This window comes from Pinus tabuliformis, chromosome 6 (genome assembly GCF_031772625.1).
Source record: "Pinus tabuliformis cultivar Carrire ecotype Pingquan chromosome 6, CPIR1, whole genome shotgun sequence".
Taxonomy (NCBI): domain Eukaryota; kingdom Viridiplantae; phylum Streptophyta; class Pinopsida; order Pinales; family Pinaceae; genus Pinus; species Pinus tabuliformis.
The window spans coordinates 2052023378-2052050639 of NC_142292.1; positions in this window are offsets into that span (position 1 = coordinate 2052023378).

Below are 27262 nucleotides of genomic sequence, written 5' to 3' on the forward strand. Positions count from 1 at the left end.
AGAGAAGTTAAATTACATTTAATAATTAGTGTAGGCATAAGTCTAAAGGATGTGGTTTTTACACGTTTTATGGTCTAATCTCAGGGGTTTAGTTCTTATAGGTTTTCTGGTCCAATCCTTAACAGGACTATGTACACCTAAGAGTCTCATGCTCAAATCTTAAGGATGTGGTCCCCACAGGTCTCATGGTCCAATCTCAGGGGTTTGGTCCCCACATGTCTCTTGGTTCAATCCCGAGCAAGACTATGTACACCTGAGAGTCTCATGGTCCAATCTTGAGCAGGACTATGTACACCTGAGAGTCTCATGGCCCAGTCCCGAGTCGGACTATGTACACCTGAGAGTTGCTCCAGGTGTGATTCTCGTTGCTCCAGGTGCGATTCTAGCGCATGTGTATAAATTAAATTACTAGTGAATGTTGATAGGCATCAATTCATAATAAACATCAAAATTATTATTATTATTATTATCCAATTTTAAGGTGACGGCCAAGCCAAACACCAAATTGGTGTATGAGACCCCCTTGTTTGTGGGACAACGGACCCACCTCTGCATAGTGATTTGACTGCTAAATCTATAAGGTATACATACTCTACTCCCTCGAGTTTTGAACCTGTGACCTCTTAGGAAGAAATACTTACTTCATAATACATTTCACATTGCTAAAATTAAAAAATCCATAAAAACTAAGTAAGATTTTTAACCATAAAGATTTCTTGTTAGGGTCCCACCCTAACCCCCTTATTTATGTAATGGGGTCACGTCATAGTCAAGAGTCAATAAAGCCCATATTAATAATTGTAAGTGGTTAATCCGCAATTAATGACGGAACCACAGTTAGTTGCAAATGGGTCGTAGTATTAGATAGATGGTATTAATAAAACCCACGGTATTGGTCTGTGGTATTGCATGTATGAGTCATATATGAAGGATAGAGACTCCCTGCGAGGAGCATCGTGTCTTATTTTGTAATCGAGCTTTGCTCTATTGGAGGTTGCCCCCTCGAAGAGGCAAGTGAACATTACTCTCTGAATAATAAAATCATTGATATTCTGTGTTCTGGGTATCTTTTCTTCGCATATTCTATATTTGGGTATCATTTTGCAGGTTAAGAGCATAACAAGTGGTATCAGAGCACTTTCCAGGGTCGGTGGGATCTCCATTTCTTAGCAAAATTTTTTTTGGCTAGAGACGTGTTCCGGCGTCTTTAAACCACGGGATCTGTCGTTGAGCGCATAAACCTGCGGATTTGGGGAGGCATGCACGCAGGAAATACAAAAGGTGGTCACGTCTGTTGGACTCCCTTGTAACCCCTGTGGGTACCCCTTCGAGTAGTAGCGCATTAGACAAAACCGCGCACGGACTATCTTCCACGTACCCTCTGGGTATATCGGAAGCCCCCTAAGCTCCCTTGAAACCTCGCCATAGATAAACCGTCGGCCGCCTTGCGGCTACAGTACACCGAGAACAGCACTTGGAGAGATTACTCGCCCGTACGATAGGGTAGTCGGGTTGTACGGCTAAGGGTACGGTCGATCCTCCTTAGTTAGAGCCCTGAAACATTGGGCCGAGTACTACTGCCAGACCCTTATGTATATTGCGATCTGTAGCACCTGACACTCCTCAAGACCATAGTTCCCTTTTCTATCGGGGGATAACACATCATCTCTTCCAGATCCGATTGTGCAAAGGGGTGCAGCAGCAGTAGACATCAGTCCCGCAGTCTCGAGTTCGCATATCAGCCATTCCGATCTATTAGATCCATCAGATCCGCAGAAGCAGTCTGTTCCGTCGCCCAGAGCTATCAGATCCGCCATTCAGATCTCTAAGATCCACCAGATCGGAGTCGTTGTGAAGGGTTCCTATACCGAGGTATAATTTTTGCAGGACTTTTGGCCGCATTGACATTTTGAGGATTTGGCGATTGCAGTATTGATAAGGAAGGAGTAAAAATCCGTTAGGAGTTTTCAAAAAAAAAAAAAAAAAAACTCTGAGATCTTTCGGGGCGCTTATTGGTGATCTAGCCCATCAGAATCAGGACGACGAGCTGAGCACAATGGTACCATTCACTTCTTAGTGGAAATATTTTTTTTAGGCGGTCCCAATTTTAAAAAAATCAGGTTGGTGTATGGTAGAAACTAGAGCTCAAGCGATGGCCAATGAAAGGATGGACAAACTTGAAGAATCAGTGCAAACCCTCCACATTCAGCTTAGCGGACTATGTAGCATGGTCGAGAAAATAATTCCGAAGGGCAAGGAGCAAGCCCATGAGGAGGAGTATAATGGCAATGGACACAATGAGCGTGAGTCTAGCCACTCTCCTCACGTCTAGCACACCCACCAACAACCCAGTCAGCGACCTCCCAAGTTGGATATGCATAAATTTGACTGTTCTCACCCGTCGGCATGGATAGCACAAATGGAGCAGTATTTCAAACTGAATCACATCTTAGATGATGAGACTCAGCTTATGTTGGGGAGCATGTACTTGGACAATGAAAGGTGGCAATGGTGGGAATGGCATCAACGTTGCACTGGACCTTTTAGGACTTGGACCAAATTCACCAAAGCTCTTCAAGACCGCTTTGACTAGGAATCATCTTTTTTGGGTCGTCTTACTAAGCTCCGACAGACTGGTACAGTGGATGAATATATTACAACTTTTGAAGCCTTAGCCTTCCGCACTTGGGGTCTCTCAGATGTGTTCTACACGGAATGTTTTATCAGCGGTCTTAAAGAAGCCATCAAAGCTCAAGTCCTACTACACCACCCTCCCACATGGACGGAGGCTTGCAAGGTAGCTTGTAACATGGAACGTGCATTAGCAGCCCAATACAATCACCCAAATTTCTCCGCTAAAGGTCGCCCCCCACAGGCTCACAACACGACTCAAACACTTAAGGTCTAAAAGGTGTCCCCTGCGGAAATGTCCGATAGAAGAAAGCAAGGACTATGTTACTACTATGATGAAAAATACTCCCCAGGTAATAAATGTAAGGAGCCCAAATTTTTTCAAATTGATGCCACTGACTACAGCTCAACAGAGGAAGATCCACCACTTGAGGAACATGAGCCGCTAGAAGAAGACAACCAAAAGGACAATGTCTCTGACGAACCAGTTATTTCATTGCATGCTTTGGCAGGGATTTCTTCCCCTCAAACTCTCAAAATCAGAGGTTTTATTAAACATCGCCCAATAGTAGTCTTGATTGATAGTGGAAGTACACATAATTTCATCCATCAAAAAGTCGCAGAAGCAGTGCATTGTTTTGTACGAGCAGTTTCTAACTTCCAAGTTCAAATTACGGATGGAGGCACAATGAAATGTGAAGGCCACTGTGAAAATGTCAAACTTCAAATGGGGGATTATCAGTTGAAAACCCACATGTTTGCCATACACATGGGGGGTTGCGACATTGTCCTCGGCGCTGAATGGCTCCGCACTCTTGGGCCAATCACAATGGATTTCCAGGAGTTATATATGAGTTTTAAGCAGAACAACTACACACATACCCTTCGTGGACTCCAAGCGGGAGCCCCCTCTATCATCAGCTTGCATAGGATGGAAAAATTGTTAAAAAAGGGCAATCATGGAGTTGTAGCTCAATTTAATGCCATCCAGACAGTCGAAACGAAGCCTCTGCCAATTCATCCTGAGATGCAACAGATTTTAAATAACCATCTGTCGGTATTTGACAAGCCTCATGAGCTTCCACCCTCGCGAGGGGAACATGATCATAGCATCACCTTGGTTCCAGGGGCCCAACCCCCAAATGTTCGCCCATACAGATATCCGTTCACCCAAAAGAATGAAATAGAAAAAATCATCAAGGAACTTTTGGAAGCAGGTGTCATTCGTCCCAGCATTAGTCCTTATTCATCCCCAGTGGTCATGGTGCTCAAGAAAGATGGGGAGTGGCGGATGTGTCCCGACTTCAGGGCCCTCAATAAGTTGACAGTTAAAGATAAATTTCCCATCCTGGTGGTTGATGATTTGCTGGATGAACTCAATGGGGCTCAATTCTTCACTAAGTTGGATCTTCGCTCAGGCTACCACCAAATTCACATGAAGGAAGTCGACATTCCCAAGACTGCTTTCAGAACTCATGAAGGCCATTATGAATTCTTGGTCATGCCATTTGGTCTTTGTAATGCCCCCTCTACTTTTCAGAGCCTTATGAACCACATTCTCAAACCATATCTCAGGAAATTTGTCCTTGTCTTCTTCGATGACATCCTCATATATAGTTGCACTTGGGCCGCACATCTTCAGCATGTAGATCTACTCTTGCAACTGCTCCGCAAGCATAAATTATTTGTCAAGATGTCCAAGTGTTCATTTGGCATGGCATAAGTAGAGTATTTGGGCCACATTGTGGGGCATGATGGTGTCAAGGTGGACCCCAAAAAGATCCAGGCAATGTAGGCATGGCCTCAACCTAAGACCTTGAAGAGCTTGAGAGGATTTTTGGGTCTCACAGGCTATTATTGCAAATTTGTTCGTTATGGTCACATAGCGAAGCCCCTCACCCAACTCTTAAAGAAAAATTCATTCTTCTGGAATGAGGAAGCACACCAGGCCTTTACAGCTCTAAAAAATGCCATGTGTTCCACTCCAGTCTTAGCACTACCTGACTTCACCAAATCTTTTGTCATTGAATGTGATGCTTCGGGTACAGGTATTGGGGCGGTCTTAATGCAGGAAGGGCGACCGTTGGCCTTCACAATCCAACAACTAAGTGGGAGGAATCTGGGCCAATCTACCTACGAGAAGGAAATGATGGCCATCTTACATGCAGTCGAGACCTGGCGACCTTACTTATTGGGGCGACGTTTCCAAATCCGCACAGATCATCACAGTCTTAAATATTTTTTGGAGCAACGCCTATCATCCCCACAACAAAATAAATGGCTCGCCAAAATGCTGGGATATGATTATGAGATCATTTACAAGAAATGGAAAGACAATAGTGTAGCAGATGCATTATCTCGCCAATTTGAGGAGGAAAGTACTCTGCTAGCAATTTCCCTCCCCATTCCAAAATGGATTGAAGAGGCTCGCAGGGAATGGTTTTCACACCCCGGGCTCTCCCAAATCATTTCTTAATTGCAGGTAGATCCAAATTCCACGAAGGGCTACTCATGGCAGGATGATATTCTTTGCTACAAGGACCGAGTCGTAATATCACCAACATCCACCCTCAAAAGTCACATTTTGGCAGAATTGCACTCATCTCCCATTGCAGGACATTCGGGCTTTCAGAAGACGTATGCTCGCACCAGAAGATCATTTTTTTGGACAAGCATGAAAAAGGACATCCTTACTTTCTTAGCAGCATGTGATGTCTGTCAAAGCCACAAAGGGGAAACCGTCAACACACCAGGCACATTACAACCATTGCCCATTCCGGCATCAATTTGGACGGAGGTTTCTATGGATTTCATTACAGGTCTTCCAAAGTCAGGGAACAAGTCAGTCATCATGGTGGTTGTGGACCGACTGTCGAAGTATGCTCATTTCTGCGCCCTACCCCACCCGTTTACACCAACTTTGGTCGCTCAATCTTTCATGGATCAGATCTTCAAATTGCATGGCATGCCCACTTCTATTATGTCCTTCCGCGACCCAATCTTCACCAGTAATTTTTGGCAGGAACTCTTCAGGATACAAGGCACTCAACTAAAACTCAGTACTTCCTATCATCCGTAAACAGATGGTCAAACCGAAGCCGTCAACAAATGTCTAGAAACCTACCTTAGGTGTTTCACTTCAGAAAAGCAACACCTTTGGGTACAATGGTTATCTTTGGCTGAATGGTGGTATAACACCAACTATCATGCCACCACCAAAATGACTCCCTATGAAGCAGTATATGGTCAACTCCCGCCTTCACCTACTTCATATCTCAAGGGGTGCTCAAAAGTACAAGCAGTGGATCAACTCCTACAACACCGCGCAACCATGCTCGCCCATCTTCGAGAGAATCTTCATCAAGCTCAGAACCTCATGAAGCAACAAGTAGACCAGCATCGCTCCGAGCGCCAATTTCAAGAAGGGGATCAGGTCTTTTTATGGCTACAACCATATAAGCAAACATCACTCAAAGACAAGGGGTGTCAGAAAATATCTCCTAAATTCTACGGACCATATCAAGTACTTCAGCACATTGGAGAAGTGGCTTACAAGTTGGCCTTGCCACCTACTGCAAAAATCCATCCAGTTTTCCATGTCTCATGCCTCAAGAAAGTGATTGGGAACAATTGCAGAATTCAGACCAGGCTACCTGAATTAGACGAAGAAGGGTCCATCTAGCTTCAACCTGAATAGGTCCTAGACACACGAGACAAGCAACTGCGCGGCCGCATGATTAAGGAAGTCCTCGTCAAATGGAAAGACACCTCTCCGGAAGATGCAACTTGGGAACCAGCCACTATTCTTCAGCAGTTCCCGCAGCTTCAGCCTTGAGGACAAGGCTAGTATTAAGGGGGAGGGCATGTTAGGGTCCCACCCTAACCCCCTTATTTATGTAATGGGATCACGTCATAGTCAAGAGTCAATAAAGCCCATATTAATAATTGTAAGTGGTTAATCCGCAATTAATGACGGAACCACAGTTAGTTGCAAATGGGTCGTAGTATTAGATAGATGGTATTAATAAAACCCACGGTATTGGTCCGTGGTATTGCATGTATGAGTCATATATAAAGGATAGAGACTCCCTGCGAGGAGCATCATGTCTTATTTTGTAATCGAGCTCTGCTCTATTGGAGGTTGCCCCCTCGAAGAGGCAAGTGAACATTACTCTCTGAATAATAAAATCATTTCTATTCTGTGTTTTGGGTATCTTTGTTACGTAGTAATTTGTCACTGTCTCCCTGTCAGTCTCCCTACCGTCTCATGAAATCAAATGCACCATGCTCATGCTCTCTAAATTGGCCAAATGACCCACTTTGCCAAAGTTTATTGCATCAGCGCGTCTGTTATTAAAATAACCGCGCTGACAAGTGGCTGATAGTGTAACTGATGCGCTGCCGGCGCAGAAGCACACGGGTTTCCCGCGTTGGTCGAATTTTATGAAGCCGCGCTGACACAACCTTCTCTATTACTATGATGCGCTGTCAGCGCGCCAGTTCAGTGTTACACCCGCGCTGATCCAATTTGGGCGAATTTGTTCCAACAACTAGCCTTCCAGATGGTTCCAGACTTGGTTGTTGGCCTTGTGAGTATCGCCCTCCCTTCTATGGCATGTCTGTTCGTCATTTGAAACCATCTTCCTTGAAGATAAGCTTGTCCTTCCACCATTCATGGAGACTCCTTCTCCTATTTAAACCTCCACCATTACCATGAGCAGCTAGTTTGGATAGTGTGGAATTCATAGTGCTTGGATTGCTGCTGCTAGTAGGTAGTTGGTGTGACAAGTGTGGTTTTGCTAGAGGAAGCTTAAGGAAGGTTGTGAGTATTGCTTGTGTGAGAGAGAGCTTTTGTGTTGGGAGAATCTACCTCCAAGGGTGAATGCTTAAGAGACTTGCTGGTTGGACCCTCTAGAGAAGGACTCAGCGTCAGAACTTTGGTTGTACCTTTCTCTGTTATTGATTTAATAATAGATGACTACTGTCATGGTTCCATTCTCATTTGTCTTTATAATGGTTAATGTGAATTACATCCTTTCTGACTGATGTATAATTGCTTTTATTAGATTTCACGCTTGTGTTTGTCTTTCTCTTCGTGTGTGCAGGTATCTATTCACGGAGATCGTGGAGGATCGTGACCGGCTAGAGCGAAGGAGCGAGAGCGGCATCTCTTCATCAAACAATAGCGTTGGAATCCAAGTAGGTGTTCATTGCCTCTCTTTTAATTGCAATTAGGAACTTGCACAGTAGCATTGATTGATTGTTGCTAGACCCGTTCTGGGCTAGTAGGGATCGCCTCTATCCGTAGAGGGGATTTACCTCTCCAACAATTTGGTGACTCCGCTGGGGAGCTGGCCTTTGTCTCTTGTGTCCATTTTTGTGCTTGAGTTTGATTGTTTCTCTCTTTTCAAAATTACGGGATTAGTTCTCTGTTTTTAGACTTCCTGGTTCAGTCTGGGAGGTGTATAAATTGTTTAAAGAGTTCTGGCCTTGGTTTGGGAGTTTTTGGCTTGATGTTGCCTCTTTTTTAGCCTCAGCGCGGTTTATATCAAAACAGTTGCGCTAACAGCGCATAACTGTTTCTTTAAACCTGTTGTCATCGCGCTTGTACGTAAAACAGTCGCGACGGTTCTGAAATCGAACCAGCGCGCTTAAGTCGTGTCCTTCCACGCTGACAGCGCCGAGTTGCTACGCGTGACCTCTTGTCAGCGCACAGTTGTTGAGCGCTACCCGCGCTGATCCTGTAAAATTGAATTTGTTTCAATTTTTCCTCCTGAGCCTGTTGATTTGACTGTCTCCAGCTCTTTCTACTTGGTTTATGACTTCATATTTATTGTTTGAATTGTGACACACTTGCTTGCGAAGTCTTGTCGAACGAATTTCGTTTTTGTGTCCTGTGACCCAGTGCCATCACCCAGCGTTCACTGGATTGACCTTTTTTTATTCACTTGTTCGCAAAAGTTCGTTGCTGCTTGCCTTTGCTATTGCGGAAACCTTCCTCTTTTTGCTTTCTTTGCTTGTTTGATTGAGGTGATTGTTGTTGAACCGATCCTTGGATTGTTTTACTACCCAGACACAGATCACAGTTGCTAGGGTTCAATCAGCTCTTTTCACGCTTGTTGTGCTTTTCGTTGAGTGATTTTACTTCTTTTTGCTCGATGTTGCTGTCTCTCAAAATTCATTTTAAAGTGCATAGTGCCATTGAAAAAGAAATCAAACTAGCATCTTTTACATTCAATAGTTAATGAAAAGAAGAGCATTTTGTTGATTTGTGATCTCAAAAGAAAGATTTCATTTCTTTGTCATTAGCTGCATTAGATTGTTTGATTGTTTGAGTCTGTTTTGTTTGATTGAAAGCTCTTAACTCGTAATTAGAATTCATCGAACGAAATGGTATTCTTTGGCATGTAGTTTGCATCTAGGAAATTGTGAGAGATCACACGATAAGGCCTGAAACCGAAACTTAATTCAAGATCAACCATAAAATAAACTGAATAAACCTAAAAACGCATTGGAACTTAACGCAAACATCTAGAGGTCTAGGTTAGAGACGTGTTCCGACGTCTTTAAACATAGTCACTATTGTTTCACATTATGGTTGGGTGATTCCTCCTTCTGTGACTCGATAGTGGTCTAACACGGACTGTGCTCCCACGTACCGTCGCGTATATAGGGAGACCCCACTAGGCTTTTATCCTTGATCCATAGGAAGCCGAGTTTGCCACCCTGCGAGCCGTAACGCACCGAACACAGCATTCGGGAAGATTGACTGCACTACGGAAAGTCCTTGGTTCTCATACGATTGCTAAGGTGTATAAGCAGTTTTACGGATTGCTTGGTAAACCCTTTGCCTAGAATCTCCAGAGCAGTCACTTTTGATCCTTTTCGGACTCCCTAAATGAAAAGGTGCCAGTGAGCTTCTTTTCACTTCATGCTCATTAAAAATTCAAAGGAGACTAGAGTCATCTTTTCGTCCTTTTCTCGACTCTTGAAACATGAAAAGGTCAAGTTCAGTTCCTGTGTCTTAAAAATTTATTCGGCTGCGATAACACCACCTGGTTAGATTTTGTATGCGTTAGTTTGAGTAGGGTCTTTGACGTTAGTTTCCTTTAGGGTTTTGTGTGGGGTTTGTCATCTTGGCTGACCCGTCAACTCCCGGTCCAAGTGATCAAGGTTCTCCATCTTCTGTTGCTCCTGAGGTACCAGTTGTAAGCGATACTCTTCTGATTATCCCGAGTATCCAGCCTATCAACGTACGTGCCCCGGGCGACGAGGATTACGAAGAAGATTGGAACCCTATCTGGGAGCCAGATGAAGACGATATTCCTGTCACCCCTCTCGGTATGTCGTCTCCGATGTCCACTTCCCACATGGATGAGACATCTCCCAGCGCATGCGAGACACCCGTGGTGTCAAATGTTGAAACTCCCATTCCAGCTACTTCTCCACTCCCTCCACGGTATCAGTCAATGAGGGATAGAATAGCTGCCAAAATGCCTTCTACGACCATATGGGATCCTAATCTCATTGCCACCATGGAACCCTTTCTTTCGCAACCCCCTAATACTCCTGTTACCTCAGTTCCCACAAATCCAACTGTTTGTGTAGCGTACTCAACTCCGGTCGTCAGCGCTGTGACAACATCTTCATCTACAAACCCTGGGGCTGGTCCCTCTCACAGTCAAGTGAGCAATGGCCAACCAGGGGTTTCTTCTGGAGTCATCGGTCCTGCACAAAGTGCTCAACCCTCTTCTGGCCCTGTTCCAGGAGGGGGGCCGTATGATTCACATGGGCAACCCATTGTGGACCCAAATTACCAAGGTCCACTCTTTTATTATGATTCTACCGGTGAGTACCTCCAGTTCGCTCAATCCGCGCCTCTTCAACCTTTCGTTGAAGTCTCAGTACCATTAAACATTGTTTATGATCCCGGTACTCATTCTTTTCATGGGGCCCAGGCAATTCCTGGACAGCCTCAAGGACCACCTAATCTAGGCCAGCCACCTTATGTGCAAGCCCCCCAAGGGAAACCACTTTATGGCCAGTCTTACCCAGGACAATCTGGGGGCCCACAAGGACAACCCTACCCGGGACAACCTTCGGCCATGGGCGGTCCATCTTTTTCCTATCAGAGTCAACCTTCTGGTTATCCAGGGCAACCTGGTACCCAGCAAGGTTATCCATCTGGTCAGCTAGGACAACCTTACATCCAACAAGGCCAACCTGGTTTCCAGCAGGGTTATCCCTCTGGACAAGTTGGGCAAAATTATACTCCTCAAGGTCAACCAGTAGTCCAGCAGGGGTATCCTTCTGGGCAGGGGGGGCAACCCTACGTACAGCAGGCCAACCCACTGCTCAGCCCGCGAATCCTCCTGGGCAAGGGGGGCAACCCTACGTACAGCAGGGCCAACCCACTGCTCAGTCCATGCAACCTTCTGGGCAAGAGGGGCAACCCTATGTACAATAGGGCCAACCCATTGCTCAGCCAGTACAACCCTCCGGACAAACGAGCCAGCTTTCCGTACAACAAGGCCAACCCACTGTGCGTCCTACTCATCCAGCTGGACAGGCTAGCCAACCGCAAGGTCAACCAGCCATCCAACCAGCTCGGCCATCTGTCACGCAAGGACAACCCTTGGTTGCTCAAGGACAACCTGGCGCCCAACAAGTACGTCCTTCTGGGCAAGCAGGTCCATCCCAAATTCAACCAGGCCAACCTTCCGGCCAGATGATCCAAGCCCAGCCAGTTCAAGGACATTATTCTGGGCCTCAAACTCAAGTAGGTTATCAAATTCAAGGCGGGCCACAGCCCCAACCTTCCTACCAAGCGCAACCTGCTTATCAGGTTCAGTATGGAGCCCAGCAAATGTATGGCTACCAGCAACCCTAGGGGCAAACTCAGTTTACTCCTTACCAAAATTATCAACAGATGCAGGTCACTCCTTACCAAAATTATCAGTATGCTGCACCTGCGGGTCAAGTTGCTAATACATGGGGTGCTGGGGGGCAGACCCAGGGTCAACTGTCTGCATATGGACATAATTCATATGGACAGAACCCCTACAGACAAGGTCCCTATGCGCCAGGCCCTTTTGGGCCAGGTCCATCTGGACAAGGTCCCTATGCGCCAGGCCCTTTTGGGCCAGGTCCATTTGGACAGAGTTCGTGGGGGCAACCACCACCTGGTTGGAACCCTAATACTGCCTCAAATCCACAGCCACAAATGTCCTTTAACCCTCAGTTGCCATTCTTAGCGACGTTGGAACTTCCGGATGTGTCTAAGTTAACGAATGATCCAATTCTGCATAATCCGTATTGGCCACCAGTTCCAACTAAAATACCCGGTGATTGTCCAAAATTTGATGGCAAAGCTGGTGAAGATCCTCAAGCCCATGTTATGACCTATCACCTTTGGTGTTCATCGAACTCATGGCTTGATGACTCTATCCGGCTCCGCCTCTTCCAGAGAACTCTCACCGGTTCAGCCGCTAAGTGGTATATTGAGCTGAATCGCGGCATGTTCCAAGATTTCAACTCGCTGGCTATGGCGTTCTTAACTCATTTTCAGTTACCCATTCGGTACGAGACAGGGACAAATCTCCTCACGTCTCTTAAACAGGACACGGCTACGCACATATCTGATCATATACATGAATGGAGAAGGCATCGTCGCTTGATCAAATTCTGGATTCCTGATCAACTCCTGATCGATTGGTTCACAACTTCATTTGTCCCTAAAATTGCAAAAGACATCGCCATGGGAGCTTGTGTAACTGAAGAGCAAGCGATCGCGCGAGCTCAGTACCTAGACTTAGTATACTCTCAGTCGGGTACTCTATATGATTATTTGCTAGACGCCCCGAGGCCTGGACAGACCAAGGCTCCGCCCAAACCATCTGTTGACGGAGTCATTGGCTCTGTGAACTCGTCATCAAAGAAATCGGTCGCGAACCCTGGGAAGCAAAAACAGAACGCTTCTAATGAAAATGCTTCTCAGGGCCAATCCAATCCTGGAAGTACCTCTGAGGTAAACGCTGCCCAGTCCACCGCGGCGGATAAATCCTCAAAAGGGAAAAAGAAGGGGAAAGCTAAAGATAAATCTGGACAGCCAAAGCAAGATGCCCCTAAGCCTCCACCCGAGGAAGGAGCTAAACGAAAACCTAAGTATCCTTGTCTCATCTGTGATGAGGATCACTACACTAAGGACTGCCCAAGGCGGTCCGAAGTTAGTCGGTTATTGAAAGGTGCTCCTGGGACTCCTGCCGTGCTTAAAGAGCCTTTCCCTTCCCAGCAGACCCATCTCAACCCTCTTCCTCGTTCTGTTCTCAAGTGTTCATGGCTGGCACAATCCCCATCCATGTTTCAACTCGAGCGAAAGATTATCCATCTCGTGCTGGAAAGAGCCGGAGGTTCCCTCCAGCGCTCCTCCGTCTAGTTCTGGTCCTCTCCACATCGAAAGGCCGAGCACTGAGACGATCCCCTGACCCCCTCCAAAAGGTGTACTAAAGAAGTCATCTTACAACCCTAATGCTCGTGCTGCCCAGCACTATAGCATTGTTGAGGACTTAGCTCAGGCTCCGTCTGCTATGTCCGCCCTAGAAGTCCTCCAGAGCTGCCCCTCCCAGAGGAAGTCCTTGCTATCAGCTATTGGTGGCATTGACCCGGCAGATTCAGATTTGATTTCTTTCGATCTCGAGGGTTTTACTCAGAGACTGCCTCACCAAGTCGCTTTCCTTATACAAGTCATCATCAATAGCAGAACGATTCACCGTACGGTTATTGATGAAGGTGCCTCAACCTGCATCATGTCTGTTGCTTGCTGGAAGGCGATTGTTTCCCCTGCTTTGAGTCAGTCTCCTACGACGTTAGAAGCTTTCGATGGAAGAGAATCTCGTCCTTACGATATCCTCCAACGCTTACCCATCTCTTTGGAAGGAAAGACCGTAGAAGTGGAGTTCGAAGTTGTTGACGCCAATCTGACCTACAACCTCCTCCTCGGACGAAGCTGGACATACGCCATGCAAGCCATGGCTTCCTCCCTGTTCCGTGTCATTCGTTTCCCTCACCAAGGGAAGATTGTCACAGTGGACCAGCTCTCCTTCTTCGCCTCTTCTTCTGAAGGTAATGTGCCATTCGTGGAGCATACCTCTAAGTCACTCGTGAACATGGGTGCTGGACTCTTCAAAGATCCCACTTTAATGGGAGTCTTTCCCCACCCACCTCCGAATCTCGCCCCTATCAACATGATCTTTGTATGCTCAGATCCGTGGGTTCTTCCTCCTGCTAATCAGGAAGATTCGTGGGGCGATATGATGCCGTTGAGTCCTGCCGAACTCAACTACATCGAGATTGTCGTTGCATCGGCTCCCCCTGATGAACCTGCTCTCCCGAGCAGTGTTCCAGATTCATATGATCATTTCCCTTGGCTAGGAGATGAGGCTACTTCGGATCCATTGAAGGAAATATTTCCTTCCGACGAAGCCATCATAGAGACCATGTCTCTCGAAGAGCTCCCTTGGTCAGATCACCACCATCGCTCTTCGTTTCTCCCTCCCCATCCGGAAATGACCTCATGTCTCGAGCGGTTTGCTTCATGTGTCCCATCTCCGCCCCTCCAAACACCCATTCAGCTTTATCAAGTGTCTTCAGAGGGCAATATGGGAAATATCACGCAAACCCAACCAATCGACATCTCTGTTAAACCAGGGATCGTCGAGTACATTCATATCGGAGTCACTTGCACTCCTGAGGAAGTTCAACTCTATACTGCTTTATTTCGCGAATTTCGTGATGTCTTCGCATGGTCCTATGAGGAAATGCCTGGCATCGATCATAGTATAGTGGTGCACGAAATACCTACATATCCAGATGCTAAGCCTGCTCGTCAGCGCTTACACCCTGTGCACCCCCGAAAGGTTGCAGCCATCAAGGCCGAAGTTGAAAAGCTTCTTAAAGCTGGTTTCATTTACCCCATTCCCCTTACGGATTGGGTGTCTAATATAGTCCCTGTGAATAAAAAGCAGGGTACTATTCGGGTCTGTGTTGACTATCGTGATATCAACCGTGCCTATTTGAAAGATAACTTCCCTACGCCCTTCATCGATCAGCTTATTGATGAGTGCGCAGGAAGTGAGATTTACTCGTTTATGGACGGCTTCTCTGGCTATAACCAGATCAACATTGCACCCACGGACCAGCATAAGACAACTTTCATCTGTCCTTGGGGCACCTTCGCCTATAAGAAGCTTCCTTTCGGTCTAAAGAATGTCGGCGCTACATTTCAACGTGCAATGTCTTATGCCTTTCATGATATTCGTCACATTGTACAACCTTACCTGGATGACCTTCCGGCTCATTCAGCTAAGCGTCAGGACCATCCCTCTCATCTTCGCGAGATTTTTCTCCGCTGTCGACACTACCGCATAAGGCTTAATCCTCATAAGTGTGTCTTCTGCGTAGAATCAGGCCGACTGCTCGGGTTCATCGTCTCCCGAGAAGGCATCCGTCTGGATCCCCTCAAAGTTGAGGCCATCCTGAATGTTCCTCCCCCTGCCTCTTTGCAGCAATTGCAGAGCCTGCAGGGTAAAGCAAATTTCCTTAGACGTTTCATTCCGAATTATGCCGAGGTGGCTAAGGGTTTCACACGGTTATTAAAGCGAGACACACCCTTTTGTTGGGATGACATCGCCCAGGAGTCTTTCGAGTGACTCAAGGACCTCCTTGTCTTGGCTCCACTCTTAAGACCTTTGAACTATCACCGTGATTATTCTCTCTATCTAGCTGCCGCTGACACCACCATCAGCATGGTTCTGGTGCAGGATGATGATGATGGCAACGAGCACGTCATCTATTACCTTAGTCGCAATCTCTTGGATACGGAAACTCATTACGCTTATGTTGAGAAGTTGGCATTGGCCGCTGTCTGCGCCGTCCAACGATTCCGGCACTATATCCTGTTGCGCACTACAACCATGATTTCCGACTGCAACCCAATGACCTACATTTTGTCGCATCAGCTACTGGGGGGCAAGTACTCGAAATGGATTGTCATCCTACAAGAGTTTGACTTGGAATTTACTGCTGCCAATGTTATAGACATTTTTGTGCCTCGCATCAGGGAGCATGGAATGTCGATAATTACAGGGATCCTCAGTCCCTAAACATGTTGTTCTTACCCCTAAAAGAACAAGGTCATCAAACAACAGCACTTCCAATCAGTTCTCCACCTGAAAACACTTCAAAACAGGCTTATTTTGGATCATGTCAGCTGCTTAACTGAGCTTCTGCGCTGTAATGCAACTGTCCCACTCTGTACCTGCGCTGGAAGTCAAAAGTAATGAAGGCTACCTGCGCTGGGCGAGATTGGCCAAGTGGCACAGTCATCCTGCAAGGTGTCAACTGCCCAGGAAGCTTCCAAACTGACACTTGGTTCATCAGATTCGCCTTGTGATGAGTAAGAGGTACTTGATCACCATGTGTAACCAAGGATCTCCAAGTGGACTCAAGAACTGAAGATTAACTGAAGAGGGAGAGGACACTAGTCAGCTATATGCCAGCCTCCAGCTGACTCATCCTCTCTTCTTCTCTCCTATATATAGAGCTCTTCTATGAGGTCTAAGGAGGCTGGAATTTTGTATTAAGCAAGGAGGTGCTGTTGGATTACAGTTAGAGCTATTGGGTGATTGTTTTACTAGAGGTGAAGAGGAGAGTTCTTGCTGCTGGGGAGGTGCTGCTGGATTGGAGCCATCATTGGTTGTAACCTTCTCAGAACCCTGTTACTTTCTATCAATAAAGTTTTGCATGTTCTCCTATATACTTGTATTACATAGATGTTTTGTGTTTACATGTATATTTGATGCACCCTAATCCATGCTTCAGTTATGAGTACATGTATCTTGTAGTTTGCTCTCTTGTTTTGTGCAGGATCTATGTGTAGCTGGACCGGCTGAGAGAGCAAGAAGCTGGGAACGAGACACAAAGAGAGAAGGACAAGGATCGACTAAGCGAAAGACACCAGGTTAGTTGACCTTCTTTTCATTCTCTCTGTATTTTCATAAAGTGGAACATCAAAACTTTACTTTCAGTTGTTGCTAAAGACTGTCACCTTTAGAGTAGGGATAGGGTCATCCGCATCGGATACTTTTCCCCACAACAAACTGGTGACTCCACTGGGGAACCCAGTATCTTGTTGGTGTTTGTAGTATTTTGCTATTCATTTCTTGAAGAAAAGAGTACCAAATCGAAAAGCTTTTGACTATATCAAAAGCGAAGTAGAGGGACTGCTACTCTTGCTCATTTGCTGAGCAGATTCAAGATTTGAAGAGCTTATCTACAAAAGACTCTTTACTCTTTGCGATAGATCTTCATCCTCTTGATCATCCCTTAGCCTGTACTTGACCTATAGCTTTTTATTTCATCAAAAACAGTGCATTTTTGAGCTTTTTATGACCCGGAAAACTTTGTAGACGAAACTCTCGTGAGTCAGTGCAGGCTGTACACAGGCAGCCTGCATTACAGCGCAGGTACTCCCTTCGGGAACTGCGCTGAGAGTGCAACTGGCAGGCTAGAACCTGCGCTGGTCCAGTTAGCCCTTGTCTTGCTCAGTCTTCCTATTGTGTCTTGGCCCTGTTTGCACTTGTTTTTGGCTGATTGCTTGCTGGTTATTGTACTTGCTGTAAGCCACTTCTCCTTGACATTATTCCGCCTCAGTTGTGTGATGAAACTGTGAATGTTCTTTCAGTATTTCTTGTTTCAGTTACAGTTTCCCATTGTGAAAAGCGAACCAGTATAGCTGTGGCCTCTTAGATCCTGAACTGTAAAAGTGTCTGTGTGATCTTATGAGCTAGTTTCATTACTATTCATGGCTGTTTGAGTTTGTTTGCTTTTCACTTTTATGGTTTGAATCTATACTTTTCTTGTGTTTAAACAAGTCTATCATAAGGTGTCTTTTTGATTGTGGACAAGCTTGTTTATTTCTACTTGAAAGTTGATTCAAAAATCATACAACAGTTTCCTTTTGTTAGCATCAACATTAAGGATAACGAAAAGAAATACATGCATTGTGCATTTTGCAGTTGACTGTGTGCTTGACGATTTAGGAAAATGTGCATTTTAGTGTGTGTTCTTTGATCTGTGGAAAAAGTTGTGTCTTTCTTTTCCCTCAAGTAGATTAAGGTTTTCAAAGTTGAAAGATTGAAAAGATTTGCTTCTCATTCTTAGATTGCATATAGGAAGTTGTATATACACATCTCGTGGCGAACCTGAAAGGCAAACTGTTAAAAAAGATCAACATTAAAATAAACTCAATTTACATAACAACGCTTTGGAATTTAACGCAAACATCTAGAGGTCTAGGTAGAGACGTGTTCCGGCGTCGTTAAACATAGTGACTGTCGATCTCTACGAAGGTGGGTGATTCCTCCTGAGAGTCGGTGGCACTAACACGGACTTGAGCTCCCGTGTACCGTCGCGTATATTGGGAGACCCCTATAGGCTTTTATCCTTTATCCTTAGGAAACCGTGTCGGCCGCCCTACTGATCGCGATGTAGTGAACACAGCATTCACGAAGATCGACCACCCGTACCGTAAAACGTATTCTGTGGTTTCGCGAAAAGTTTGGCACACCCTCTGCCTAGATCTCCAGAGCAGTTTCTTTTGGCCTTTTTCAAACTCTATAACTGAAAAAGTCCAACCGAGCATTTGTCACTTCGGGCTCGTTAATACATCGAAGGCGACTAGAGTCATCTTTAGCTTTTTCTCGACTCTTAAAACATGAAAAAGCAAGTTTGTGTCTGAAAGCGTCGTTAATAAAATTTATTTTAAGCGGAACATAATCACCTGTTATTCCCACGTTGATCTTTCAGTTGAAAAGTATGGAGCCCACCAACCAAGGAAGTAACCTTGGCGGAAGTCCAAATCCCTTCTCCTCTTGGGGAGATGTTGGTGCGCCTCATATGGCTACATTGTCGCTTCCAGGATTGACAATCGGTCTTCCTGTATGGCTCTTTTCAACTAATGTAGTCCAGATCGCCACTAATCCTGAGCAGTCGAATCAACAGTCAGAACAATCTAGAACTACCCACCAGCCTTCCACTTCTTGTGATACTTCCTCTGATCCTTCATCTTCGCAAGGTAGAGCCGGCAAAAGTCAGCCTCCCAAAGGGAAGAAGGAAAAGAAGAAGAGAGAAAAGAAGCAGAAGGAGCCTCTGGCGAAGGCGACTGGGGGCAAGCAGAAGAAAGCTGACAAAAACCCACACACTGCACCGACCGGGCCTAAATCGCCATGTGTCATTTGCAAAGGGATCCATTTCCATCGTGATTGTCCTTGTATTCCCCGGATACTAAGGGACTGGTCCCCAAGGTTGCACAATCCGGTAGCATCAACCTCTGGTTGTCATGTTGATTGCATTCCGCCAACTAGCGAGAGTGAAGGACGAAGAAGGGGTCCAAGATCACCCTGTCTATTGTGTGAAGGCAGTCATGCCCTTCACAAATGTCCATTCTTAGATGAGGCAAAGAGAGTTTTGGAAGATCGCCCGGTTTCACCGTTGCGACTTCCTCCTGGATATCAAAAACTCGCACCTAATCCCTCGATAGTTGAAAATCCAGTTGAACCACTCAAGTGGTCAACTGAAGTGTCGGTCATTGAGAATGAACCTACTGAATCCAGACCAGACGAAAGTCTGAAGGTCGATACGGCAGTTGGCCCGGTTCTTCCTTCAGAGGTTCTATCGTCCAATGACCCCGTCATTGAAGACCCGTATTCAAATGGCACCGTCGTCGAAGAGTCATCTTCATGCGACACCCTCACTGATGAGAACAAGGATGACACCATCCAGGTTCTCTTCATCAGCACCGACTCCGATGAGCATCAGGGCAATGCGCCCATTCCTTTATCGCAGGAAGGAACATCATCAGAGTCATATCCGGCCGTATATTCGGTCCCACCGCCAAGCAACCTGGTTGTATCCTTTGATTGGAATCAACTAGGCAAACCCCGGTTACCAGCCAGTATACCATTCAGAATCATTGTCCAGATCTATAGAATGATTATGGCTGGTACTATCATTGATGAAGGGGCGTCTGTGAGTATCCTTTCCTCTGTTGCTTGGAAAGCACTGGGTTCCCCAGTGCTTTTACCTGAGTTGAGAAATCTCTCAGGTTTTGATAAAGGAACCAGTCGACCATTAGGGATCCTCCCCGATGTACCTGTTACATTGAAAGGGAAGACCGTCAGGATGAACGTGTTGGTAGTTCAAGGACCCTTGGATTATAACCTACTCCTTGGACGCGACTATATTTATTGCATGGGAGCGATAGTCTCCTCACTCTTTAGAGTAATGTGTTTTCCACACGAAGGAAGGGTGGTCAAGCTCGTAGACCAACTTTCATTTCCGGGATCTCGCATCGCAAATAGTCAAATACCAATCCTAAATGGTCTGTTCACTCAAGATTCGCCTCCACCCCCGGTCCTCCTTCCCGATGAGCGCGAGTGATTCGGAAAGAAAGACTAGGACCCAGGGGGCATGCACCCTGGTCTGCTTTGGGCAGAAGAAACTCCGGGTATAAGAAAGAATTTCCGCAGAAGAACATGACTAGTCCGTACCCCGTCCGAAGGAAGTGGGGTTGTTCTGGAATAATGATCTTTTGTTAAAGTTATGTGTTTGGGAATCATTCACCTTTGTCTAAAAAAGTGGGCAATGCCCAAGTAGGAATTCCCTTATTACAACAAGTAGTCACCATCTTTAAATTCAAGCCTCGCCCATCGAAACATATGTTTTGAAGGATAAGCAGGGGCAGTCTACGAAGAAGGAGACCGTATTGTTGTGACAGAGAGTAACCATCTTAGGACAACCCAATGATAGACACCGCCGAAGAAAGAGATTGATTTGCGGCAGCAAATCGAACCGTCTTTGGAATAATAAGAAAGAGGCAAGCCTCCCTCAATAATACCAATGTTTTATCTTTGAGTAGTGTTCTTCTATTGTCACAAATAGCTGTTTGTTAAAAGTGGGCCGACGGGAAGCCTGAGTACTGCGTAAGACCCCTTAAAATAACGAGAAGACAAGTATCGTTAGCATTAGATTAGCAAGATGACAAATAAGTGTGAACACCCAAAGAAAAACAGAAGTAGGGGAGAGGAGGGGCAGCCTCGAAATTCTATCCTATACCTGGGGGCATGCAAACTTTCTGGAGTGTAAGCTAGGGGCGATTATTTATCTGGTTTTAAGATTAGCCGTTTCCAAACTTGCATGAAAGAAAGCCTGTGGGGCAAAAGTAAAATTTGCCAAAGAGAGCATAGCTGTGGTAAGGCATAAGCTCTATAAAAATTGGTCCTTACGAGAGGCGTTCTTCATATGACTGGTATATCGAGCAGTTTTAGCATATAGTTCATGCTCGTTAAAAAATAAACGCAAATCCGAGCAGTTTTAGGACTGAATTTATGCTCGTTAAAAAAATAGAAAAGTGTGAGCAAAAGTTTCCCCCAGAGTTCAAGCTCATGGAAAAAATGAACCGGTAAATAACCTTTTGAGATCGTAAATTCATCAGCCATAAGAACCTTGATCGTGTTTTCATCCATCACCTCCACTGTTCATTTGGCCGATCATTCACTTCCATTTGTGTGTTTACCTCTTTTGAGAAACAGCTGCGAAGAGTGATTTCACCTAGCCATCCTTGTGACACTGCCGTGATTGGAAAATTCCAACCTGTACCTGGAATCTGTAGCTATCCCTGTTTATCACTCGTTCCTCAAAAGACGAGTCTTCTTTCAGCTCTTTTCAATGACTCGTAAAATATGAAAAGTTTGCCGAGTTTTGGCCTTCCAGCTCGTTAAATGACCGGAACGCTATCCCTCCTCTAAATTTTAATCTTTTTGGACCTGAGGGATTATTGCACAAAAGGATCGAGCGCTTGTCTTGTTCGGCTCGTTAAAAGTACCGAACAGCCATCCCTTCTGTATTGTTTTATACTTTTTCGGACTTAAGGGATTTGCTGACGAAAAAGGAATTATGGAGTTAACTTTCTGTACCTTTTTAGACTCTCTAAAAATGAAAAGGACCGAGTTTTCTTTGTCGTTAGACTCGTTAAAATGATTAAATAGCGACAAACTTGTCTTTAGACGAGAACGAGTTTCCCTATCGCTAGGCTCGTTAAATCATAGCGATGGGCTTGCCCGAAGGGCAGGTTATAGAACAAGCATATGTTATCCTCCTCAAGCTTGACAAAAATAAAGAGGTACTGGTCAGAAATGACTGGGGAAAAATTGGGAGAACATCAAAGTTTAAAGGTAGCAAGTCACTCTTGAACATGACACTTTTCCTCCGTACCACATCGGGTTGGGTTGTTTCATTCACCGGTCTCATCACCATGGTCCTCGCCACACCATCCACATTTGGGGTAATGCTACCGATCCATCGCATCAGTGTCGTTATATGTTCAAGAGGGGTCATTCTGAAAGTGTCAACCGTGTCCCATCCACTACCATACATTATCCTTCATCCATTCATGATCGCCACCCTGAATCATATTTCACAGTTTGTTTTCGCCTCCACTAAAATCATTAGCTCCATTCCGTGTCATTGATGTGGGATTCATTAAGGCCCTCCTTTGACAGATCACTTCTTGTCGACTTCAGCTCATTATCCAAGAAGTTGATCTAGGAACACCCCCATCAGTACTTTGAAGCTTGCATGCCTCAATGGCAAGTTTCTCACTTCCGGCGACAGGTATACATCAATGACCTTCGACCAGAAGATTTTGCGTGGTGTTCGACGCCAAGTCCTTTATTCACGCCACGTGAATTGTACTGCAGTACCTTGAGGGTCATCGTCATTATTGGTGATTCCTCTCGCGCTTGTTAACGGTTTTCATTATTGACCGGTAATCAAGCGATGTCTTTCCATGTTCGACTTCAGCGCAATTCTCACATGGATCGACTTGTACTTAGAGTGAAGATCGAACGAGTTTGAAGACCCCGGATCTAGTTTCATCCATCCGGGCTGCGATATATATTCAGGAAATATAAAAGCATTTGCCATGTACATCATTGCAGCAGATGATCATCCTATTCAAAGGATGATAATTTCAGCAGAAAATTATCAGTCTATCTTCAGACGATCGTCTGTCATATGTACCAAAATGTATTTATAGAAAGTTGAGCATGGGAATGCCCGCCTCAGCTAGATCATGAGAATAATGATGAATGAAAAATAATGTATTGTATTGTATTGTATTACAGGGCACTCTCCTCAGCACTGGAACGAACTTCGGATCCTCTAGATAAAGCATTTCACCCGATAAACGGCCTCATACTTTAGGGGGTAACTGTTATAGACATTTTTGTGCCTCGCATCAGGGAGCATGGAATGTCGATAATTACAGGGATCCTCAGTCCCTAAACATGTTGTTCTTACCCCTAAAAGAACAAGGTCATCAAACAACAACACTTCCAATCAGTTCTCCACCTGAAAACACTTCAAAACAGGCTTATTTTGGATCATGTCAGCTGCTTAACTGAGCTTCTGCGCTGTAATGCAACTGTCCCACTCTGTACCTGCGCTGGAAGTCAAAAGTAATGAAGGCTACCTGCGCTGGGCGAGATTGGCCAAGTGGCACAGTCATCCTGCAAGGTGTCAACTGCCCAGGAAGCTTCCAAACTGACACTTGGTTCATCAGATTCGCCTTGTGATGAGTAAGAGGTACTTGATCACCATGTGTAACCAAGGATCTCCAAGTGGACTCAAGAACTGAAGATTAACTGAAGAGGGAGAGGACACTAGTCAGCTATATGCCAGCCTCCAGCTGACTCATCCTCTCTTCTTCTCTCCTATATATAGAGCTCTTCTATGAGGTCTAAGGAGGCTGGAATTTTGTATTAAGCAAGGAGGTGCTGTTGGATTACAGTTAGAGCTATTGGGTGATTGTTTTACTAGAGGTGAAGAGGAGAGTTCTTGCTGCTGGGGAGGTGCTGCTGGATTGGAGCCATCATTGGTTGTAACCTTCTCAGAACCCTGTTACTTTCTATCAATAAAGTTTTGCATGTTCTCCTATATACTTGTATTACATAGATGTTTTGTGTTTACATGTATATTTGATGCACCCTAATCCATGCTTCAGTTATGAGTACATGTATCTTGTAGTTTGCTCTCTTGTTTTGTGCAGGATCTATGTGTAGCTGGACCGGCTGAGAGAGCAAGAAGCTGGGAACGAGACACAAAGAGAGAAGGACAAGGATCGACTAAGCGAAAGACACCAGGTTAGTTGACCTTCTTTTCATTCTCTCTGTATTTTCATAAAGTGGAACATCAAAACTTTACTTTCAGTTGTTGCTAAAGACTGTCACCTTTAGAGTAGGGATAGGGTCATCCGCATCGGATACTTTTCCCCACAACAGCCAAGTCTAAGAAATCTCTGGTCTTTGCCGAATTGCTTTGTTCTCTGCCATCCCCTTCTGCACCATCTCGTTCGGAAGAGCATATCCCGGATGAAACGCTGTTTCTAATTAGCACCCTCGACCCTTAGTATGGGGACATCATAGTATATTTGTAGACGTCTTCCTTCCGTCCTAATGTATCGAATGATGCTCGACGAAGGATCCGTCACTAATCTCAACCCTATCGCATTATTGGCGATACCCTGTACCGCCTCGGCGTTGATTCTGTTCTCCGCTGATGCTTGACTCTCGAGGAGGCTGAGCGGGTATTGAATGACTGCCACTCTGGTGCTTGTGGCGGCCATATGTCCGGATATGCCACCGCCTAGAAAATCCTCCGTGCTGGTTATTTCTGGCCTTCTATCTTTAAGGATTGCATCCTTGCTGTTCGTGCATGTCATGAATGTCAGGTCTACCACCGGAAAATGTGTGCACCTCCTGCACCACTGCACCCTGTTGTTACCGTAGGTCCATTTGCCAAATGGGGCATCTATTATACGTCTTGTAACCCTCGTTCGGCCGGGGGGCATGGATATATCATCGTTGCCGTGGATTACTTCACCAAATGGGCCGAAGCGATGCCTACATTGAACGAAGACGGTTACACAGTGGCGCAGTTCTTGTTTAATCATGTCATTACTCGGTTCGGAGTCCCCCAGGCTATCGTCATGGATCACGGAAAACATTTCCGTAATCACATGATGACGGAACTAACGACCCAGCTAGGCTTGCATCAAGATAGCTCGACGTCGTATTACCCTCAATCCAACGACCAAGTTGAAGCCGTGAACAAAGTTTTGATCACAATGCTCCAACGTACCGTGAATACGCACAAGTCTAACTGGCATCTGATGCTATTCCCCGCCTTGTGGGCTTACCGGACCTCTGTGAAGGACGCCACCGGGTTCACTCCTTTTCAGCTTGTTTATGGACTGGAGGCCACCCTTCCTATTGAGTGTGAGATTCCTTCACTAAAATTTGTTGTCGAGTTGCTTCCCAACACCACTCCGGTGGAGGAACGACTTCTCTATTTAGAACAGCTAGACGAGACCCGTCGCTTAGCCTCTCTAGCTATTGAAGCGCAGAAGAAGAGGGTTAAAGCCCACTTCGACAATACCATTCAACCTCGTTCCTTTGTTGAGGGAGATCTAGTACTACTCTATGATCAAGCTAAAGATAAGATGGGGGCAGGTAAACTGGAATCCATGTGGCTAGGCCCCTATATCGTGAAGAGAGTTTTGCAAAAGGGGGCATATGAGCTGATCGATTATGAAGGAAATCCTCTCGACAAGCCCCGCAACGGGCTCTATTTGAAAAAATATTATGCATGATTTCGTGCACCTAGTTTGTACATACGTGTGTCCTTAGCAAGTGTGTTATGTGTGCATGATTTCTTGTTCTGCTTGGTGTGAAGGCGTGTTTGCCTCTTATTTTGTTTTCTCCTTCTTGTGCAGATGTCTAGTACACCTTATGTTGGCTTCGCCGATGGCGCCTGCCGTAGTACTTGCAATTTGTCTTCTGCGGCGTGGGCGATCTACGATCCTCACGGTGAGTTGCTAGATCTTCAAGGCGTGTGCTTGGGCCGTACCACCAGCAATGGTGCTGAATACAGTGTTGTAATTGAATTACTAGCTGAAGCAGTTGATCTTGGCATTCGTGCATTGGTGGTAAACCTGGACTCTCAACTTGTCGTCCATCAACTCAACGGGCGATATTCCGTCAGAGACCAACGCATTCTAAGGTTGTATTTACGTGTGAGATTGTTAGAAAGGAATTTTGATTATATCACATATCAACATATTCTGAGACGATTAAATACGTTAACCGATGCATTGGCAAACCATGTGTTGGACAGACATTTGCGTAATAGATAAACATCATACAAGAAGACATAGAAAACATAATAAGACCATAGGATAAGCATATGTAAATAATTTCTTTTCCAAGCATAGTTTGCATGTGTGCCTGCATGTGTGCTTTCAAGCTTGCATAAAAAATGAAAATACACGGGTCGTGTGTTGTGCAAAGTGATACATTAGATCACATTTGTATTAGACATTTGCATAGCATATAAAAACATCATCACATGTGAAACGATCCATCCAAAAACAATATATATATAGATATATATATATATATATATATATATATATATATATATATATATATATATATATATATATATATATATATATATATATATATATATATCGTGTGGCGCACTGAGGCGCTCAAAAATAAGTGTATATGTCTGAAGTAAAGCCGGTGTTCTCGGTACATCCGAGACAGGTGTCTCTCAAAAACATCAGTGGAAAAGAACTAGATAACTACTGATCTGGGTTATGCTCTCTATAGCATACTGCTGCCCGTGCCACCCGCCTCAAAAGGTGGTGCATCCTGGGTGCCACCCCCACTGTGTGAATTTGATGAGCTATGGGGACCTCCTCGACCCCCTGGTAATCTTGCACCCCCTCCAGTAAACCCTCAAGGTTGCGAGTTATAGTCTCCGTCGTGTCAACTCCTGGAGGAACTAGGGCCAGGGCTCCAGCTCCTTGCCCCTCTCTCCGTGCCTCTGGGGCTAGGCCAATGGGTCTCACGGGTCCCACATCTGCACACCGTGACATTTATCAAGACATGTACATGAAAAATAAAAAACATTAAAAAATATTAAAATGAGATCAAGTGTCATACCTCCATCATCCCAATGCTCTCCCGCGGGCAGTGGCATGTCGGGATCGTTGCGGAAGTCCATACCGGCATATGGCCAGTCCTCTACGAGAATGGCCTGCCGATCCAGCCACTCTCAGAAATACACTCCCCAAGCCACTGGGCGGCCGCCACCTCCACGTGGCATGAAACGGGCCCATCGGCTTGCCCTCGTCTCCCGAGGACCTCTAGGTGGATCCACGGCCATGGTCTGTAGCTGTAGGGCCGGCACCCGCTCCAGCATGAGCGGAAGTAAGAGCGACCCATAAGAAAACTGCTTCGACTCTCCGCGTCGACAGTTGCTCAGTTGCCTCTTCATGCTAGTCGTCACAGCTGCTGCCGAGTTGAAAATGGTGGGCTGTAAGCACTCAAGAGCCAGTAGTAGTTGGGTCTTTGAGGCCTCATGATTGGCCAAAGAGCCCACTGCCCATGTTACCAAAAAGAGTATGGTGCGAAGAACCATGTCGTCCACTGTCGGAATACCAACTTTC